Source organism: Anser anser (genome assembly GCF_964211835.1).
Source record: "Anser anser genome assembly, chromosome: 2".
Lineage (NCBI taxonomy): Eukaryota > Metazoa > Chordata > Aves > Anseriformes > Anatidae > Anser > Anser anser.
This window is the reverse complement of record NC_139721.1, coordinates 76063398-76079835: the sequence shown is the minus strand read 5'-3', so window position 1 is coordinate 76079835 and position 16438 is coordinate 76063398. Positions and strand designations below refer to the sequence as shown.

The following is a 16438-nucleotide window of genomic DNA, read 5'->3' as shown; positions in this document are numbered from 1 at the left end:
TCTATAAATGCAGTAACTGATGCATATGGCCACTGGAGTGGAAACCCAGTAAGGAACGTGTAGGTTTGGCATCACCCTAGGAGAAATGCATCTGCTTTAACAAAAGGCAGGATGGTATTTTTGAAAAATCAGAGACAAGTACTTAGCTAGATCAAGAGCACTGTTGCTACTGGCTTTCAAGTCCTAGGGAGCAGCCTTACATTTATTTAGCACTGTATTTAGGGAACAGGCTGGTCCACATTTATGCTTACCTGCAAGAGGCTCAGCTTGACTTTTTGTTTGAGCAACCACACACCATGACATTGAATTCAGAGGGGACATTTTTACCTCTAGTACGTTACCATTTTTTGTAGATTCAGTTTTTTAAAATCTCAAAGAGGATGGCTTTTAGGCAGCTTTTTATTTATTTGTTTATTTGTTTATTAATATGCAGTCCCATTTTAATTTTCTCATTATCTCAATAAGTTGAGTAAGGATTCGTCATTCACTGCGGCTGTAATCTGTGTCAATATATGAGCAAACAGCTCTGTTAAGGGGAAAATTGTATTTACAATATCCAAGTGAGACACTAGCATGAAGACCTTACCTGTCTTAAGTCAACTACAGTACTGCAACTGGAGATGAATAAGCCAACGCAGTACATGTTTGAACTGTATGTCACTACTTAGCATCAAGAGCTGAGTGAAGTTCTACCTGGCACTTGTGCAGTTCTTCCTCTTATCAAAGCCTGTGGCCACCCCGTCCATCTCAGCTGAGTGTCTAGTTTCATGCCATAAGGGCAGGAAAGCATCTTCTGCCTCTGTGTTTGGACATAAGAATCTCATCATTTTATGAGTACAACCCATTCACCTAAATAATAAAGACATGTAGGGAGGGAACTGATCATTAATACATTGCTGAATTTGAAAAAAGAAGACAGAATTAACTATCTGAAAAAATAATAACAATAAAAAGATGGAGGAGTAATTTCATATTTATATTCAAATATCTAGAATTACTAAAGATGACCTGCCTGTATAAAGGACTGCTAAATCAAGAATACTGTATATCCACTTTATGGAATACTGTTTCAGTCAAACAATCCAGAAACTATTTTTCTTCTACTCCATTAAACTGGAAAATATTTGGGTCTGAACTCCAGGAATTCATATAAGCAATCTACTTCTTAAGGACCTGTGCCTATAAGAGAAATAGGAAACATTTAAAACACAGTATTCCAAAGAAAGTAACATTCTTGCTGAAAAGAAACCTGCTTAAAAAAAAAAAAAAAAAAAAAAAAGCAGTATATATCAAACATATCTGACTGAGTTTTTCAGAGCTGTTTGCAGTGAGCTTGACACAGCAGCTGAAGAATTACACCAGTGTGACACTGGCTCTTTGGGTGCTTCAGGGCAGTGTTTGACTGCAGGATGGTATTTTTCCTGCTAGTGGCTCACTAATGAGAGCAGTATCTAGACACACTAAGGGTCTTTTGAATGATGCTCCAGGCCCCTGGAGGAAAGATTTCTGTCTTACAGAGCATTTTCAATACACAGTCAGAAACTACACACTAAAAACAAAACAAAACCAAAACAAACAAATAAAACCAAGCAAACAAAAGAAAAATAGTTTTGCTTAGCTGGCTGCAAAGCAGCGTACAGCTTTCAAAAGAAAATAAACATAGTTTTATGCCCATGACTCACCACCAAAGCTTTCCAATCTCTCCATCTGAAGATCAGCAAATGAATACCTTTATATAAAATAACAGGATACAGAAAAATATTGGCTGGCTACCCGATGCACTCCATCTCGGTTTGTGTTAGCTATTACTGTTCACAAGAACAGTACGTTCATCTTATTAAATCTTATAACAACGCCTTATTACATCCAGTGTTTGCCAAACATCATAGCAATTATCGGACTCGCGCTTTCATCTAACTACACTTTTGGCTGCAGCCATAACTGTTCGTGTCTTGAAAAAATTAGAGATTAACAAATGGGCCTGCACACCCATTAGCTCTCTGTGCTGCTTCCCAGGATTTTGTATAGCAGAAGGATAGTTCCCATCAGCTCAGTACTGCATCAAGGTCACACAGGCTGTCAGGGCTGATCTGTTGCTGTTAGAGAACTCCATCTTAGCAAAAAGGCTGGCAAGCGCGGAAAACTGGAAGTGTTTTTCTGCTAAAGGTATAAACAAAGGTATACCCACAACTGCTGAGATCCCAATATGGTAAATGAGGACCTCTGGTGGAAATGGACTTGGTTGCTTAGAGACGCTAGCCCATTAAACCAGTGTAGAAATGGCCTGGAAACACAATTTTCTTCATTTTTTGTGGTGCTCAACTCCACAGCGCTGGACTAGGAAATGGGAACAAAGAAACACATTTTCCTTGAAGAAATATTGTAAAAATTATTCCATTAACATTTGGGCAATTTTTCTATTTCATAAAGATGGAGAGCATGATAAAGAAACTCTCCAACAACTGGATGTCCATAGGAGTGTTAGCAGTAAACAGGAATAGTGAGAATAAAAAGGTGGGATGAAGAGGTATTTCTGCGTCTAAAAGGCAGATAACATATAGTGGTACAACTAAATATTACAGGGTGTTGGAACTATATTTAAGGTCTCTCCCAACACAAGCCATTCTATGATTCTATTATTATAAATTTGGCATTTAGTTAGAAGTGATGTATGACATTCTTAATGTAAATTTTCAGCCCTGCAGCCTAATTATATACATTATTCTGAAGACAACAACAACAAAAACCAAGCAACCTAACTAACTTGACATTTTTACACTATAAACGAGTAACAGTCATCTTTATAAAGCTACCCCTTGTCCGTTTAGCAATTACTCAAAGGTCACATTTGTGGACAAAGCATATAATTTTGCAGGAGGCTGAAGAAAAACAGAAGAGTGACATTTCCAGGTTTGCTTGATGATTAAATATACCACAACAAAGATGCTAAATGGTAAATATTTTGTTCTGCACCTTTTTAGCACTTGGCTTCTTGTCACATTGCCATAACTGAGTGTGTGGAGAATTTGCCATCCTCCTTCCACAGCAGACCCCTCTGAGCATCCTTGAAATGCTCTGTGTAAATCCAGCCTCCCTGATCTCCCCACAGAGCTGAGCCGGGGCACACCAACAGCGCAAGGCATTGCCCCCAGGCTTGCTGTTCTGTTGGACCTCAGGACCCGTGGTAGCCACAAGCACTACCCTTCACTGCCACCAAATCCACATCTGTGCTGTTTCTTCAGCCATAATCTCTGGAATCTAATGCATTGAGGTCTGCATTTTCTGTTGCTTTTGTTGTTGGTGGTGATGTTTTGTGTTTCTTTTTGATTATTATTATTCTAATGTGTGTTTTATCATCTGATGCCAAATGTCTCATTTCCTAGGACTGACTTTCCCACTTCTTTTCCAAAGAAAATAAATGTACAACTAACACTCAGTTGTGAAAAGGTGAGAAGGGACATGCACACTTTGTAGCCTTCTAAACCTCCAGACCCTGTATTTAACAGAGAACTTAAAACTCCCCACAGAAGTCCATCACTCTTGTGCCAGCACTACTGAATGAGACCCAAAAGCCCCTTCCACACCTCAGGAAGTACATGAAATGGTATCAGCCACACAGTGGCGATGACTCATACAGGAGCAGTAAAAAGAAGGAGGTGTGCACCTTACAGATTCCAAAGAAAACACTGTTTGCAGGATATGATCCTTTCCATTTTTAAGTCAGACATGTTTTGTTGTTGTTGTTTGTGTTTTGTTTTTTCTTCTGTTAAAAATTGTGTGCTAACTCATCATCCTCAGTTGGATTACAAAGCTCAGGGAGGAAATATGAAGATCTTGCCTCTGTCAGAAAATTGACAACTTACAATTTCCTTCTCTTTTTAAGTTCATGAACAAGTAAAATAGTTTTCACAGCCAGATTTGAAAATTACTGATTTAATAGCATTTTACCTTCCATATATCTTCATTGGTTCCTGGTAAATTGTTTGTGGCATGAGGAACTTCATCAGCGTGTGGCTTTCTGCATCAGAAGTCTCTGGCCTAAACATTCACTTAAGAACAAAAACACCAGTAAACTTACAGAGATTTAAAATCTTTTCAGAGAATTTATAATTAAATATATAAGTCATTTCTAGTTCCCCTATCAAGTCTACTAAAATTTTCATCACTCTTTAGAAATGCTTTGATATGGAGATAGGCTGTGAAGCTCAGTTTCCACTGGCTTTTATTTTTAATTCAACAGGAATAAAGGTGACTCAGGTCTGTGCAGCAAAGCTGCACTGTAGTAAAAACAAAAGGAAAGCTTGTTCAGATCTTCCTTCAACTTCACAGATGAGAAAGGCTATTTTTTACAGAAATGAAATAGAAACAAAAAAAATATGAACAAGTATGGCCATATGGTCAAGCTTCCACCTGCAGCTCATCAGGCAAAGCATCTTTGTCACAATTTCAGAAGCTACATTTTTTTTTCTTTTCTTTCTTTGATGAGTAAAAGCTAATTTACTTAGATGGTTTACAGTTGCTAACTAAATGTTGCAGTTTCTTGTTTCAGACCTCATCTAAGGTCAGGTCATTTGGGAGTTTTATGGACAAAAAAACCAAAGTGCTAGACCTGAGATATGAGAAGTAGAGGAGCAGCATCACCTTACTAGAAACCTCCAGGCAATTTTTTCTTTCTTATTTGAATTCAAATTCTTTGAGGGAGATCTGTTCACTGTACGCACACAGTCCATGAAATGTACTGCGACAATCTCACAGCCGCACACAAAAACAGCGCTGCTCCTCGGGCACCCACCTGTAGGCAGTCCTGCTGGGAGGCTCCGTGCACAAGGAGCTCTGCTCATAAATCAGCTGCACTGCCTGCCATAAGCATAAACTGGGTCAATCTAAAAGTGCTTGCAGAAGATAAAATGGCAATAGCGAGTGAAAGACATTTCACAATCCTGCATCTTAGAGAAGAACAATTTTGGTGATAAGTTTTAACAGAAAGGCTGACGTTCATTCACCATGCCTCCCTCATTCATTGTTTTCCTCCTTTTTGTTCCTGGAAACCTCATATGCCTTACTGCTTCTAAAGTGTCTCTGTTTAGCATTAAATATTTTGATTTGATTCACATTGTATCACTAACAGGATGATTGGGAGGTAATGTATGGCAGTAAAGGCCTGCGGTACCTGCTTGTATTTTTAAAATTCAAAAACAACTTTTTCAAAGTCTCCAGGCAGCTACATTTCTTGTAACAGGTATGACTGGTGAGGCAGCTCTTGTCTGTCACATCAAATTACCTCTCTTTCACAGGGAGTTTTCCACAGTTATGTCATGGATCCAGTGCACTTCGTGGGAACTTGTGTGGAGATGAGTGTTGTAAATGCACTGAGACACCTGAATTCAGCCAGCTGCACACAGGCTATTTTAACTCAGGTAAGACGCTAACAAGATTATGAAGTACCTAGTTCTCAATTAAGGGTCCTACGACACAAGCACTTATGCTCAGGAATACCTTTGCACATGGCTAGCCCTGTTGCACTCTCATGAGGAAGGATTTCGCTGGCTGGGAAATGCCCACAGCCCATGCGGCAGCAGGAGAAAACACCACCAATGCCAGAAGCAGCAAAATAAAGCAAAGCAAAACCTGCAGCAGCATCCTTCCCATACAGGAGAGGCAGATGGCCAGGAAGATTCAGCCCTCCCCTAAGTCAGCGGCCAGAGGACAGCAGCTCGACATGGGCTGGGGCTGGTTTTGCTTTGTTTTGCTTTCATCCATGCCTAAAGGCACTTTTACAAGAACATGGCTGGTCTTCCCCTGTTTCCCAAGCAAATGGTGTGCCAAGACTTTTTTCATAGGAGCTACAAATAGCAAGATACCTACTAGGTTTTCTAGAAAAATGCCAAAGACCTCCTTTTATTTTTTTCAAGCATAATGAATATATTCCATTACTTGCCACTTTTCCTCTTCATAAAACTAATAACAATAGCTCTAAGTGCCAGCCTGTCCCTCTAGTAGCAATACAGACCAAACTTCCCTCCAGGGCCTAATTTTGGGCTATGGTGGTGGCTGGCAGGTATCAGCATCAGTGCTTGCCTACTTAATGGCTGTTTCAAAGACAGGGCCTCATGTACAGAGAGGCAGAAGACAAAGAAACAAAAACAAAAGCAAAAACCCAGCACATATGTGAGAGGGTTTTAACATATCACCAGATCAGCCGCCCAAGTATTACAGGGTCAGGCTCGAAACATTATACATCCGAAATGTGTGAAGCAACAAAAGCCTGACCGTGAGTCATTCCCATTTTGAATCAGCTTGCTTTCAAATTACTCCCTGTGGAATTTAACAGACATAATAGAAAATAATAGAATTGAAAAATGGGAACTATTTCCACATTGTGGGTTTTTCCCATAGTGGCTGCGATTTGAATTGCTAATTCGCTGCCAGATGTGCAACTACAGACTCTGTGACAACCATCCCCTTCATATGGTACTTAATTATTTCTTATTATAATATTCTTGGCATGAAACAAAATTATATTTAGCCCAGGTTGGAGGGGTTTTGGGTTTGTTTTTAATGACGGAACCCTTAGAGATGGATAAATCCATATCTATGTGGCATAGCATTTTAAATAATTTAATAACGTAACCTTCTGAGAGCAGCCTTATTTATGAAAGCATTAAAGGAGAACTCCTGTCTCCAATAAAGCCAGTAGGAGTTCCTCATGGCTTGCACATACTCCAGAGATTTTAATTTCTATTTTAAAAACTACCAGCAGTTTTTAGTAAGTGTCCTTTGTGCAGCTATATCTGACTCCACAGTACAACAACAGGAAGAGCGCACAGAAAAATAGTTAGCCATTTGTTGAAAAGCCTGAAATAAATGACGAACTAGGAGAACCACTTGGGTCTAGTCCAGGTGCTAGATGTGTGGACACTGTTGGCCACTTCCAGAAGGGCTGACCCTGGGCAGGGTGGATGTGAGCTGGGCTGGACACATCCTCCAGTGCCCGAGACCATCTCCTTTGGCCGTGATCACACAGCCTGTGCTTATCGAGTGTGTCCCTCTACATTAAAAAGCTGCCGACTCTATCTAAATCAATCTTTATTGCAAAATTAGCACTGATTTTTAGTTAATGATCACGTATCACTTTTCTGTAGAGGAAGAAAATTGTGTTTTAATGAAATGTAATTTAAAATAAACCTGATATGCATTAAGCTCATCTGGCACTAAGCAACCAACACCTGTAAAGTAATGCAAGAGTTACTACTGAGTCTCTGTGAAAATGAAGTACTACTCACATAGAACTGTACTGTGATAAATTACCTGATTTTTGCTGGTCTCTGCTGCACAGTAGTTATTACCACTATGTATAACAGGGCTTTGTTTTTTTTATCTTCCAGTATATGACTTCTTGAACAGTAAGACAGATTTCGAATGTAATAGTACCTGCTGAAATGTCTGGATAGATCCAAATAGGTATTTTGATTGTATTCCTTGTTTGACATTTAGCTGTATTTATTTTCACAGTTTATATTATTCCCAAGCACATACACAAGATCAAGTGAGTAAAATTAGTATGGAAAAAAAGCAATTCCTGTGCCACTTGCAAAAGAGGCACATACATATTTCAAAACCGTTATGAAATGGCCCCTGAAACCCAGAGATAAGCCAGACTGAGTGGAAAACAAACACATCTCACATCTCTGAGAAGTGTACTAGCAGAAGGAAAAGTAGTAAGAGCCTCCTGCTGGGAGGGATGCCCAGCTCTTCCCTTCAACAAGTCAGTGTTGACAGGGGTCCTTCAGAAACCAAAACCCAAATCACTACTTCCAGCACTACTGGGAGTGACGGACATGAAGGGAACTCAAAGTTAAGCTCTTGATGACTCTGAACGATGTGGAACGAGGAACTGCTGTTACCCTCAGCCTTTACCCAAACCCATCGCTCCTGTGGTGCTTCTTTTAGCAGGAAGCTCTGAATCCAGCGCCTGAGATGGGAACATTTGTTCTTCCTCTTCAGATTTCATGTCTTGAGACCAAAAACCTTAACGTACAAGACACCAGACATATAACAGCTAGTACTTAGCTTAAAGCTGAAGAATTCTGGAATTTTTGGACCTCTGAGCCCACATCCTTTCCTAGCATACTTGAAGCATGGTAGCTTCTACAACCTACTGAAACCCAACAGGACCCAGTTTTTCAGAACAAGTGGATGCTTCTTACTTAAGAGTGCCATCTCGTTCAACTTCCACTTTCTTCCTGAAAGATGTTATTGCCATACACTTTGTTTCAGGTCAGGCATGAGGTCTGAAAAGTGACTTCTACACAGAACAGTATCCTAATTCAAGGAGCACTCCTTGTCCAGAGATCTGAAATACCCCTATGGTCAAGCATTTGTTCTGTCTTAGACTCATAGAGAAGTGTTACTGAAAACTAGAAGCTTTTATAATCTACATTAGATATCTTAGTCATTGAGGAGGGCAGAGGAAGGTAGAACAACAACATAGCTCAGAGATTAATCACTTCCACTAGTATATATTTTAGTATGCCAGGTATCAGTAGAGTTGCTGGAATCAAAACAAGTGGATTCTCCGTACAGTCACACTTTCTTTATATATGTCAGTGGTCACTGAAACTGAATGAATGGCTCAAAAATGAATGTTTTAATGCCACTATAAAACAGTACAGAGCTCCAGCATCATTTCATTTTGGTCTTACCCTCTTTGAAAAAAAAAATTTGAGTCTATTAATGAAAATACAAATGGCACAGAAAAACTAAGGCAGCAAGAACAGCAAATGAATGCTTTGGGGAATGTGAACCTTTGTATAGTTCTGTACTAGTGGAAAATGCCTTCTACTTCTGAACTTTTGATGCTGAATTTGCAGCAGCTATACTGTTTGTATCCCACGTGCAGGTTCTCTAAAACACTCCTCTTAAACTTCTCCATACTCAGAATAGTTCTTGAGATTCAAGTTTTGTGGTTGTTTTATGCCTAGAGGTGAATCGTTACTGAAACTTGACGGCCATCCCTCGAAAAACTTCCTGCCTTTTCGCTCTCTCTATGTACTGAACACCTCTGACAGGTTTCAGAATGCACAAACTTTGTCACAGATGTGGTTTTATGCTGGAAGCATTAAGCAAATTTGATCCTGCATCTGAGGTTTCTCAGTCCAAAGTCAGGTACTTTTTAAGGCATCCTCGTGACACTACTAATGATCTGTTCAAGACTTTCTATGGAGCCGAAAAAAACAGAACTGCAATACTTAAATTGAAAGGAGAAAAAACAGAACCAAAGAGACAAACCAGGAAGAAATTATCAAAAATTGTTCATTTCCTGCTACAAGAAGATATATGACCACTAGATTAGAGAGCCAAAAGGAAAAATAACCTTTTACATGTCCCAGGATGCTTCTATGGATTTCTTGTCCTGTATCAGGCTTCAGTTAAAAACCTAAGTCTTCTGCATGGGAAACTCTAGCACCACCACAAGCAAGGAGGAGAGTAATATCTTTTTCCATCTGCTTTATTATAGGATTTAAAACTGAATTTTCTGAAGTTCTTAATGGATTTTTCTGAGCTCCTTTTTCCCAGTGCTTCTTTCTTTCCTCCTGTTTTTAGACCTACTCTCTTTCGCAGTTTCAGCATGAAAAGGAACTTTTGTCTGAAGTTGCCTAGATATCTACAATGTCTGTGCATTACTTCCAAATAACAATTTTAAAATACCAAACTACAAGAACTTGAAATTTATCTAAATCCTGAAATTCGGAGAGCACTTTATACCTCAACAAAATTTCAGGGAAAGGAACTTAGGAGCATGTAAGTGAAAAAATTAGTGTCAGTATTCTTTCTAGAATAATTCCTCCATAGTCCCCTGTCAAGAATATGAACTTGCATTTGCTAATGGATGAGGAAATCAGCAATGTCACATTGTGCATTGTAAAATAAACCTGAAAGATTCTACTGGAAAAATGCTTTAAGGCATACTAAGGTTACATTTCTTATCTGTGTTACAGACGTGTTCTACTGAAAACATTATTATAAGTCTGTCATAATTATTAATGACAAATCTCCCAGAAATCAGTCTCGTTAGAATACCATTAGACTCTTAATGCAGCTATATTTTATTACATCTGGAGTCAACCTGTGCTCAGCTGGGTAACCAGGATCGTCACTGAGGAGCTCTGCAAGTCCAAATACTTAAGATACTGATGTGAAATATCACTTATATTAGAACAAAGGATTTTTATGACCTTTACTTCTGGGCTACTGCCCGGCTGAAAACCTCTCTCCTGTTCAATACACTTTACAAGAAACAACTTGTCAAAATTCTTCAAGGAAACTGCTCTTCATCTGGTTTCTTTAAGAGCTGCATCTCTTGAAACCAGATTAAACTTGTACAAGTTTCTCACGTTGACGACATCTTCAAATCTGAATCTATCAATTCCACTAAGTTGCTTCTGTTAGCTAATGCTGCTTTTGACACTAAGTACGAATCATGTCTTACTACCTGCTTAATGAGTGGAGGATGCAGCGGGTCTCATTATGCATTTACAGTGGTCTGATAAAGAGTTTCCATTTATTTCTAAGCACCCTCATAATCCTTATTAACTGTTCTCTTGACTCCATAGTAATAACATTCCATGTATATATCCCTTCTACATTATTTTAAAGGATGTGTTTCTGTGCCAGATTTAGAAAGGCATTAGTCACCTAACATTTCGGATGAATGCAGACAAGGGCAGGCAGTCATCTAACCTGCCTACACTATCCCGACGATGCCTCCAAGTGCCTATTTGTGACAGGCTGGTCCATGCTCTGATTATTTCACCGAATTCCCTCTTAGCCTATGACTTCATATTTTCCATGGTCTATCCGCTCCTTTTTGATGGCTTTGCTTGAGCTGCAAATACAGTATTTGAAGGGTTCACAACTCATTTTGAGCTGTTTCTGTATTTTGCCATCTACTATTCCTTGTTTTGTTTTGCTCACTTGCTTCCTTTTTAAATATATAAATATCCCCGGGGACTTTTTTTTTGGTGTGTTTGGGTATTTCTGTACTATTTATAAGGATTTAAATTATACTACTTTTGCCTTTAGGGTCTTTTTAAAACTAATTCCACCCTAAAAAATTCCCTTTTATGGTTTAATGTCATGATGTTACGTTTCAATGCAACCCCTCCCATGAGAACACCTTTCATGAGAGAACATGAGGGAACTGAAACTGACTATGGAAATATGAAAAATTTCCCACAAGTGTAGCAGATGACATTCTCTTTTTTTTTTTTTTTCCTGACATGGGATGACTTAGACACTATGTGCCACAACAGCTGAAAGTAGTATGTGACAGAGACCTTTATCTTCCACCGCAAAATACAGCAGTCCTAATTTTTCATTTCTGCAAGTTAACATCATGCAGACAGAACAAACAACAACAAACAACCATGTTACATGTTACACAAGCTCTGATACTTTTTGTGATACATGATTTTCTGGAAGAGTCTTATCAAGCCCCGTACTCTCTTGCCCAGGAACTGGGAACCCCTAGCTCCGTGTCCCCCTCAGCCAGTCACAATTTTAGAAGCACAACCCTTTGGCAAATATAAATTCAGGTGTCATCTCCATGGAGTACTCACCGTGCATATCTCTGTGAAGGGTAATGGTACCTAAACTAGCTTGGAAACCTGAGGCAGTCTAGCGGTGGCGGCACAAAATCCAGGGGCTATTTTGCCTTGCTGAGGAGCAGTCTGCAGTGCAAGGCAGGGAAAAAAAAATGTTTGATGCCTTGAATGCCATTGTAAGTCCACCAAGGAGACTAGGTGAGCAATGCCATTCTGAAACATCCTTTTAGAGCCAGAAACATGCAAACAAATGTAGGTTGCATTCTGTGAAACATCTCCACTCGATTCAGGGGGTCTGTCTCTGGTTCCCTCCTACACATCCTATCTTCTTCAGGAGGTGTTCACGGTGCCCAAACAAGGAAGGCAATCTCTGTAAACTCTCTCAAAAGTCAGCAGAGAGAAGCTCTTCAACAGGGGCTTGAGGGGACAGCAATCAGAGCACGAGCATAACATAGACCCCTGAAACACCACCTGGAGAAATCCACTGCTCTCTGCTGAGTGGAGAAGGAATGAGCAGAAACCTTCCTAATTCATGCAGAAACCTTCTTCCTAATTCATGCACCGCACCATGGTGCGGACCCCCCCACAGGAAACCTGAAGTCCTACTTCACTGGACTTATTGCCATGGTTGGCACAACCCCGCAATCTCACAAGCTTTTCAGGTAGGTGTCTAGACAGTACATCACCACCTTGTTTTGCTTATTGAGTACAGTGACTTCCAGGCTTCTGAAGCATTGTTGTCCCTCCCCAGGTATTTATTCTTTTGTTTTTTCTACTTAACATCAGCCGCTAATGAGAGGGGAAATCAAAAGAAACTTAGATTGTAAAGAGCAACAACAACCTTGGAAACTCTGTTTTCTCCCTTCAAAAGAAAAAGGAGAGAAGACCAAACAAACAGATTCAGGCCTGTTTGATGGCAGAGCTACAGAACTAAGATGCCTCAAAGCACAACCTGCTACAGAGCAGTACAGACTAACAGCATCCTGTATGAAGCATTTATGTGAAAAATTAACTGTGCTCATAGATGGATTTAAGAATATTTTCTGAAAGGAGAAGTAAGAGCTCACAAGCTGAGCCACCTATATTGTTTTGTTTCACACCTTTTAAGAGGGAACAACTGAAATCACAAATATGCAACCTCCACTGTATAATGGTGTACTTACAACACTAAAGTGTTTAATTCCAATCGTTTTTCAAGCAGTGGTTCCTGGTTATATGTGGAGCTGGGTGAAAGACTGCCTGAATACTGACATAAAAATGAAAAGCTGAAGAAGACTACAACAGGACATTTGTACACATATATCAACTCTAAAATATGGACCTTCAGCATATGTAATAAAACAGATTATACAGCTTCAGTAGCTGACACAAAACCTTTCTGAGGATAAGCAACAGTGATTATTTTAAATCTGGTGTGGGGATGTTCTTTGCCTTCTTTTCCTCCCTTCCTTCATTGACTTCTCTGTTGTCATGGCTCTCATTTTGTGGTTAGGTAATACCAAATTTTGAAACTCTTTTTTTCTGAGTATATATAATCCTTGTCTCCAGACAGGATTTAATATTATGTTAAACTTACAAAATGCAAATACTTGAAATTCTGAAAATGTGGCCAGTAAGGAGGAAAAAAAAAAGCAGTCCTTACACCACCTGGTGAAAAGTCTGTCACCAGCCTGTCATTATCTGGATGGCATTTTGGTCCCAATCAGGTCAAGAGATTTCACTGGAGCCAAGATTTTATCTTCTCATATATATTTGCAGAGCCCTCGATGCTGCCAGTGTGAGGCAGGTAAACACAGTAAATACTGTCAATGTGAAGCAGGTAAACACATTAAGGAATGAGAGGCAATTCTGCCTGATCTGCAATTAGTATATGATATGTTGTCATAATTGTTTTCCAAATATTTTGGCATTAGACCTGCCAAGGAGAGGAAAGAGGGAACATCAAGGAGGCCTTTCAGGACTCCCCACTCAGGCAGAGGATGCAGGGATGAAGCATTTCGGGAACGTACACAGACAATGGTGTAAACTGCTGTTCTCTTCATGGCAATGAAAATGAGACAGTCTTCAGGCTACATGTGGTGACTAATAAATTGGGTGTAGCGAAGTCTGTTTTACTGCAGGAAGGTGAATTTAATGAAAGCCTGTGCCTGACAGGTGGTTCCTGTGCAGGAGACTCTGCAGCTCATAAACCCAGCATGGGAAAAGTCAGCTCCTGCAGAAACCCTGCAAAAAGTCACTGTTTAGGCTTGGAAAATAGTCTCAAAAAAGAAAATTGGTGTATTTCAATAAAAGCGTCAAGAAAAAAATATGTGAGAAGTAAGGTTACCTCTGGATCTTAACATTTTTGGAAATAATTTCTTCCAAATCTAAATCTACACATTGAATCACTTCAGGGCTGGGGTCAAAAATTAAAAACAAAACAATGCCAAAATTCCAGATGTTTGCTCCCAAATTCATTTTAAGATTTTAACCATTCGGAAGTTTCTTCCTCATATTATATTTTGAGATTTAGGTTTAATTACTTTGGGAATCAAAATATGGCCTTGTCTTACTACAGTTACTTATTACACTTTTTTTTTTTTGAAAAAAATAAACGTGAAAATGCAACTACACAGTACAAACATTACAGAAGTTATTAGATCAGAGACATGAAGATAGTCACTTTACTCAATTGGACAGCCCTCCATTCACCACCCCAATTCTCCTGAAATAAGTAATTTTTCTTTCTCATGCCTCACACAGAAAAGAAACAAAATTTCAGAAGAAATGAAAGTTCATCTTACTTGTTCCCAGTGTAAAAAAAAAAAAAAAAAAAAGTTAAAGGTGTTTTCCAATAAATACATGTAGGACAGCATTGTAAACAAACAGCATCCTGGCCAAAAAGAAGACTCTGCAAGCTAATAGTAAAAATATGAGCAATAAAAAAAAAAAAAAAAAGGAGCTACATATTCCGCACAAGTGGAATATGTAGCTTCTTAAGTTACTTTTTGGCAGTACAAACAAGTTTTGTTTATGCGTAATGTGCGATGATTTTATATAACTTGCAAATTTAACAGAAGCAAAAATTCCACAGGAAACAGAAAGAGCTGAGAGAAACTTCACTTTTGTCAGGTAAAATTCCCTGAGAAATGTGGCTTTTCTATAGCAAAATAATACGAATTTGCCCTGATTTTCTGAGCAGCAGTGGCTGGGGAAAGTACTGGCAGTAGATGCACAAAATCGGAAGAGGAATCAGTGTTTTCTTGTACATTTTATTTAAACCCAATGGAGAACGCGCTGTGGTTTGTCCAGGCTGCCAGCTCACAGACTGATTCTACACAGGGCCTGAAAGAGGGCCCAGGAGTCCTGCCATGGGGACAACAGCTTCCAGCACCCCATTTTCATCGGTCTGAAAAAGTCGTACTGCCCTGCTCTGCATTGCTGTTGTAAGGTCACTTCTGTGCGGGCTCAGATCCCCTCAGGCAGAGGGAGGATTGAATTCACGCCCCCATGTCACCAGTGAGGCTTCCAGAAGTCGCTGTATTCCAAAACATCTCTTACTTGCTGGTATTGCTGATTTTTTTTTTCCCACCAGAAGTGTCCCCAAAGGGACAGCTCTGGGCATTTTGTGCCAAACCTGCCCCCCTGCCACGTGTGCCCCAGGCCTTGCTGAACCGACGCAGATGGAGGCCAGCTGCCATGGCTGGGGCTCCGGCCCGGGCCAGCACCACACGCACAGGCCTGAGCCTCGTGCACGGGATGGAGGGACCCGAGCAGGGCTTTCAAGACCTGCTGCAACGTAGGGGTGGATCTCACACAACACCAGCAAGGAGCATACCTGCTCTATATCTTGCCTTTGGCAGAAAAGTAGGTTTAAAGCATTTCTGTGCTCTACAGCTCATTCCTGCCCCCACGGCATAGTTGGCTGCCCCTTGCATGTGTTAATACAACCTGTTGCATTGGTAACTTTTGTAGAAATAGACTGTGAATCAGATCGCTGAAACAGTTGTATTAAAATAATCATTTGGGGAGGGGATGAAAGATTCTTTGTAGAAAGAATCCTACAGGTAAATACAATTAAGACCACAGAAAAGTCCATCTCTAAACAGGTCCCAAGCCAAATTATTGTCTTATTTGCCATGCAAAGACCTCTTAAGTTGCCAAAACCTGCAAGTTGCTTGCCCAATTAAAATCACTCAGGCATTCCTCCAAAAGGTTCCTGTCACAGAGTAGTCATAGTTTTTTTGTTTGTTTGTTGGGCTTTTTTTTGAGACTCCTTATGCAAACTGCAAGTAAAAATTACTTAGTTTTAATAGTTTCAATATAAACCGTAGAAAAAAACAAGTGATTGGAGTTGCTGTTGATAATTTTGTGTGTTACTTAAATGTCCCAGCTGCATATTCCCAGAAAAGTTTTCACCCTCTGACTTACTGAAACACCCGTCCAGCCCTGCAGTTAGCTAACTAACAGCCAGAAACCAAATCACAAAGATTGCAATGACACAAGATCCAAAAATAGGCCACCGGCAACAAAGCGAACACAAGGTGAATTCCACAAAGCCTGACTGTAGAGCAGGAATTCCCCAAGCTCTGCCCCTGGCGTGCTGGGAACCGAGAGCAAGCCCAAACTTTTCAGAGAGCTAAAGAGAAACAAACACAAAACAGAAAGGGGAAGGCAGACCTGGAGCCGTAGTCCAGATTCTCGAGGTGACAAGGGGAGGGACGGGGTGGCGAAGGGAAAGGTTTGGTCCTAAAGGAGATATCCCTGAGGGGTAGCCTTGCCCCCCAGAGGGCTGCCCGCCCTGGCGGTCCGGGATTTCAGCTCCCCCGTACCTCATCCTCCCCCCGTGGGGCTGC

The 16438-nt window shown here is 40.2% G+C and overlaps 1 protein-coding gene and 1 long non-coding RNA gene across 2 annotated transcripts in view; one reads left to right on the top strand and one right to left on the bottom strand.

The window, feature by feature from the left end:
• The window catches only part of ANKRD33B (ankyrin repeat domain 33B), a 41906-nt gene that overhangs the window by 24510 nt on the left and 958 nt on the right, over positions 1-16438 (bottom strand). The gene's annotated exons all lie outside the window — the stretch shown is intronic.
• LOC310893602 overlaps positions 1272-16438 on the top strand; it is a 30088-nt gene continuing 14921 nt past the window's right edge. The window contains exon 1 of the long non-coding RNA XR_014579115.1: positions 1272-16288. This is a non-coding gene — a long non-coding RNA (uncharacterized lncRNA). The remainder of the gene's footprint in view (positions 16289-16438) is intronic.